General features: G+C 37.5%; 1 protein-coding gene across 1 annotated transcript in view; it reads left to right on the top strand.

Moving 5' to 3' along the window:
• The first annotated feature begins 341 nt into the window (after nucleotides 1–341).
• KBTBD2 (kelch repeat and BTB domain containing 2) overlaps nucleotides 342–6,000 on the top strand; it is a 49,086-nt gene continuing 43,427 nt past the window's right edge. Inside the window, exons 1-2 of the mRNA XM_058527919.1 lie at nucleotides 342–482; nucleotides 1,553–1,829. The gene's annotated coding sequence lies outside the window, so the exon portion shown is untranslated. The remainder of the gene's footprint in view (nucleotides 483–1,552; nucleotides 1,830–6,000) is intronic.

Here is a 6,000-nt window from a genome sequence, read left to right as displayed (position 1 = left end):
TGGTGGCTGGTGTTTGGCCAAACAGGGATCCCCAGTGGCATAGTTGAAAGGGCTGGTAGGTAGAACAGCAGGGAGCAGGACTGGAATGAGAGTGTCCCAGAAAGGCCAGCTAACTGCAAGCTCTGGATTTGAGGCAGTGCTGGAAGGTGTCAAGGATGAAACATAGAGTGGTACTACCTCGTCCATAGATTCCAACTAGACCTCTGATGCTCCTCTTGTGCCAACTGGGGCATTTTGTGTGGGTTGTCTGAGGTTAGATGGTGGTTGCTGCTTTTGTGTTAAGGTCCAATTAGTGAACAATGTGTTCTTTGCTCAGGATTCTGAATGGGTATTATCATCATCATCTCTATTTTAAGATGAGGACACTTGAGAGTCAGGGAGTAATCTGCCCGTATATGTGAAGTTGCAGTCCTACCAGTTGGAAGGGGAGTAAGTTGAAGTCTTTGGATTCACAGGCCAGGGCCTTTTCTAGTGCTTGGATGGTAAGTGTTGCCTTCATTTTGACAGTTTGATAGTCTCTATCTCTCGAAAACAGAGTGATTTTTACTTTCCCCTCAGTTGACATGCTGATTTCAGATTGAAATTTTAAAAATGAGTGTAATGATAGTCTTATTTTCCATACCTTGAGCTTCCTCTTTAACATACTGGTCATTAATAAACACATCAAGGATGCTCACCCTTGCTAGTGATTCTTCACCCATTCCCTCTACAAATATTTGAGGCCCTACAATGGGACTGGCATAATTCTAGCCCTAAGGAAACAGCAGAGAAGAAAAACAAAGTTATAGTTCTTAGGGAGCCTACATTCTTGTGGAATTTGCAATGAGATGCCATTTATAACTATCAGATTGGAGAAAAAAATGTAACAAGTCTGAAAACACCAAGGGTTAAGGAGGAAGTGGAGTGACAGGAAGATGTATACATTGCTGGTCAGAGTGTAAATTGGTAAAATCCTTTGGAGAGCAAGTTGACAGTATCTAAAAAAGTTGAAAATGTGTCATACTCTGGAATGAGCAATTCTACTTCTAGAAATATCTTAGAAAAAAATCTTGCATATACATACAAGGAGCCATTTATTTAAAAGGTTTGTTGCAGCAGCATTGTTTGTAACAGAAAAAATTGAAATGTCCATGAAACAAGAGAACTGATAAATAAATTATAGTATAGATAGATTATGGGATACTACACAGGAATTAAATGAATGAACTAGAATCACATATGTCTCCGTGGATAAATCTTAAATACAAGGTTCTAATTTATAATTTCCTTTATAAATACCTTATAGAGTTATAGTTTTTCTTGCTATTGAAGATGATTTCTTTTACTAATTACATTTTCTAACTGTGTTGGTGGTGTATAGGAATACTATTGATATTTGTATAATGATTTTATATTCTAGTAACTTTGCTGAACTCTCACTAGTTTCAATTTTTGGTAGATTTAACTAGATTTTCTATGTGGACACTCAAATCATCTGCAAATAATGACAGTTTTTTTTCTTCCTTTTCAATGAATATCTTCTCATTTCTCTTATTTGTTTTAATCTTCTAAGACCTTCAGCACCATATTCAAATTAAAAAACTGGTAGCAGGGGATTCTGGGAAGATGGCAGCGTAGGAAGACTCTGAACTCACATCCTCTCGCGGACACAACAAATCTACAACTGCCTGTGGAACAGTGTCTTCTAAGAGAGATCTGGAAACTGGATTAAAAGAACCCCCAGGACAAGGGACAGAACTGGCAGGAGTGGAAGAGGCAGAAATATACCTCTGCTCAGGAAAAAACCACATCCTAGCCATGGCGCTTCACAGCCAGGAGCCATCTTAAAGGTACGAAGCTTTTCCCAGAGGAGCAGGGGGGATCTGAATGGGAGATCTATGCCACAATAGGCATCCCGGCCTTTAGATTCAGCACAACCAAGATGAGATCCCATAATACCTGGCTTGCTGGCTTTGAAAACCAATGGGGAATACACTCAGAAAAACTATCAAACTTCAAAGAAAGAAAAATTGATAGCAGATACCATTATCTTATACTTAATTTCTAACGATTCACCATAAATAATTATTGTAGGTTATTTTCTAGACAACCTTTATCCAGTTAGTAGAGTCTGTTTTATTCTGAGAAGTTTTAAAATTTTGAATGAATATTGAGTTTTAGCAAATGGTTTTTCTGCATCTGTTGAAATAATCATATTTTTTCTCCTTCTTCACCTTGCTAATAAGGCAGATTCCTTACTAGATTTTTTCTCGTTAAACAATCCTTGTGTTCCTGGTATACAACCAACTCGGTCTTGATATATTTTAAAGTACACTGCAGGATTCCATTTGCTGGTGTTTTATTTAGAATTTTGGAATCTAAGATTATAAATGAAATTGTTTTATAATTTTCAATTCTTATATTGTCTTTTCTTGGTTTCAAGATATCCTAGCCTCATAAAATAAGTTAGGTAACTTGCCATAATTTTCTGTACTCTAGAGGAGTTTGCATAAGAGAAGGATTATCTACCTATTCTTTGAAGGTTTGGTAGAACGTCTCTGAAAGAATATGTTGTGTATTTTGTTTATATATAGACTTGGCTACTGATGCAGTTTATCTAATGTTCATAAATCTATTTGGTTTTTCCATTTCTTGATTTAGTTTTAATAACTTGAATTTCTCTAGGAAATTGTCTTTTTTTTCTGAGTTTCCAAATTCACAGTTATACAATTTTTCATAATTTTTGCTTTTTAAAAACGCTTGTGGGCCGGCCCCGTGGCTTAGCGGTTAAGTGCACGCACTCTGCTACTGGTGGCCCGGGTTCACATCCCAGGTGCGCACGAACACACCGCTCCTCTGGCCATGCTGAGGCCACGTCTCAACGACTAGAAGGATGTGCAGCTATGACATACAACTATCTACTGGGGCTTTGGGGAAAAAAAAAAAGGAGGAGGATTGGCAATAGATGTTAGCTCAGAGCCGGTCTTCCTCAGCAAAAAGAGGAGGATTAGCACAGATGTTAGCTCAGGGCTGATCTTCCTCACACACACACAAAAAATGCTTGTGATATCTATACATATGTCCTCATTTTGATTCTTAATATTAGTTGTCTTCTATATATATATATTTTTTTTTTGTGAGGAAAATCAGCCCTGAGCTAACATCTGCCAATCCTCCTCTTTTTGCTGAGGAAGACTGGCCCTGAGCTAACACCCGTGCCCATCTTTCTCTACTTTATATGGGACGCCGCCACAGCATGGCTCTACAACCAGTGCATCGGTGCACGCCCGGGATCCGAACCGAAGAACCCCGGGCCGCTGCAGCGGAGCACAGGCACTTAACTGCTTGCGCCACCGGGCCGGCCCCTATATTGTTTTTTTTTAATTATTTTATTTATTTATTTATTTTATATATTTTTTTTTTGTGAGGAAGATCAGCCCTGAGCTAACATCCGTGCTAATCCTCCTCTCTTTGCTGAGGAAGACCGGCTCTGAGCTAACATCTATTGCCAATCCTCCTCCTTTTTTTCTCTTTTTCTCCCCAAAGCTCCAGTAGACAGTTGTATGTCATAGCTGCACATCCTTCTAGTTGCTGTATGTGGGATGCGGCCTCAACATGGCCAGAGAAGCTGTGCGTCAGTGCGCGCTGGGGATCCGAACCCAGGCCGCCAGTAGCGGAGCGCGCGCACTTAACCGCTAAGCCACGGGGCCAGCCCTATATTGTTTCTTGATTAATGTGCTTAAAAGTATATTTATTTCATTAGTCTTATCAAAGAATTAGCCTTTTCTTTTGTGCCTCTCTTGTATTTCCCATGTAATAAATTACTATCCTTTTATTTCTATCCTTAAATATCTTTGGGTTTCCTCTGTTGTTTGCTTTTCTACCTTCTTGAGTTGGACATTTAGCTAATTAATTTAATTTTCCTTTACATATTACATATATATGTTTAAAGCTATAAATTTCCTTCTAAATACTTCTTTAGTTGCATTTCACGAGTTTTTTTATGTAGCATTCTTATAGTCATTTATTTCTAAGTATTTTCTAATTTCTGTCTTTGCTCCTTTTGCTAATTTACAGTCTACTTGCTTTTATGATCCATGAAATATTAAGAAGTAAGTTTTTCAATTTACAAACATCATATTATTTTGGTTAACGTTTTATTATTGATTTCTAATTATATTGCATTTTGGTTAAAAGAACATGATTTGTAAGCCACCAATAATTTGATATTTGTTTGGACTTCTCTTATGGCCTTGTAAGTATCCAAATTTTGTAAATGATTGATGTAAACTTGAAAAGAAGGTTTATTTGCTAATTATTAGATGTTCTTCATTATAAATGTCCTTTAGATCAAATTTTTGTTCTGTTCAAATTCTCTATACCCTTATTAATTTTTGGTATGCTTGATCTGTAATTTACTTAGTGACATGGGTTTGAAATCTCCCATTATGACACAGATTTTTCACTAGTAGAGGAGAAACTTACAAACATAGAAAGGGGGAATGAACCCAGTGGCATTGGATTGGGATTAGAGATATTAGTGTGAATTCATGGTTTTAATATATATATAGATGGATAGGTACAGGTATATATGTAAATGAGTGTATACATACATGTATGTATATGTATATATGTGTGTATGTATATACTTACATCTGTTTTCTGGTTCTATTTGATGAGAGGGCCTAAAGCAAGAATACTTCAGGAAGAAGGAGCACACTTAACCCTCAGATCTTGGTTTCTAAATACGATCCTCCACTAAAAAGAATCAGAGCTTAGAGAAATGGCTAATTCTAGGACAGGCGAATACAGAGAATCCCAATACTGGAGCAGAAACTCAAGAGCAGCAACCTCTGTGGGAACCAGCACCAAGTACGGAAACCTAAACCTAATTGACAAATTGCTGGAGGCTCAGAGTTGACAAGTCTGAAAAATTAAAACTCTAGAGAGACCCAGTCATTGGCAAGGCCCCCACACTTTTATGAGTTTTACCTCCTGGAGTTCTACAAGCTTCTCACAGTGCATATTGGAGAATAATCCTCAAGCGCTTTCAGCAGGAGTGGGGAAAAGGAACTGTTTTAAATATACCAGATTATTCTATTCTTCTTAACAAGGTCTGCCATCAGGAGAAAGTATTTAACCAGAGTCTTACCTGCTAGGGTTTTATCAGAGCCTAAACTACCTCTGGGAAGGAAAAGTCCCAACTTCAGCACACTCTAGTTATCCTATCCCACCTAAGGGTTGGGGGATGGGACAAAGAAGCATATGTGAAGTTCACAATCCAGAGGTACAGGCTCACTAAAAGACTTAGACCTTATCATAGGACTGTAGAATACTTGCACTCCCCTACACCTTACCACCACATTGCTAAAGGCCTATTTACAGCAGTTCTTTAACCAGTACCCATGATGTGCTTTACCCAGTACATTATGTCCAACTATCAAGAAAAAATTACAAGTCACACTAAAAGGCCAAAAACACACAGTTTGAAGAGACAGAACAAGCATCAAAATCTGACTCAGATAAGACAGGGATGTTGGAATTATCAGACCGGACATTTAAAACAACTACGATTACTATTCTAAGGACTCTAATAGATAAAGTAGATAGCATGCAAGAACAGATGGATAATGTAAGCAAAGAGATGGACATTTTAAGAAAGAATCAAAGAGAAATGCTAGAGATCAAAAATATTAACAAAAACCAAGAGTGCCTTCAATGAGCTATTTAGTAGACTGGACACAGCTGAGGAAAGAATTTCTGAGCTTGAGGATATGACAATAGATATGTCAAAAACTGAAAATCGAAGAGAAAAAAGACTGAAAAAAGCAGACAAAATATTCAAGAACTGTGGGAAAATGACAAACGGTGTAACATATGCATAATGGGAATACCAGAAGGAGAAAAAAGAGAAAATAATAGAAGAATATTTAAAGCAATAATGACTGAGAATTTCCTCCAAATTAATGCAGAGAACAAACAACACATCCAGACATTGAGGGTATTATGCAGAGTGAAGTA

The sequence above is a fragment of the Diceros bicornis genome, chromosome 3, assembly GCF_020826845.1.
Source record: "Diceros bicornis minor isolate mBicDic1 chromosome 3, mDicBic1.mat.cur, whole genome shotgun sequence".
NCBI classification, from domain to species: domain Eukaryota; kingdom Metazoa; phylum Chordata; class Mammalia; order Perissodactyla; family Rhinocerotidae; genus Diceros; species Diceros bicornis.
Note: the sequence above shows the minus strand (reverse complement) of the source record. Positions and strands in the feature narration are given on the sequence as shown.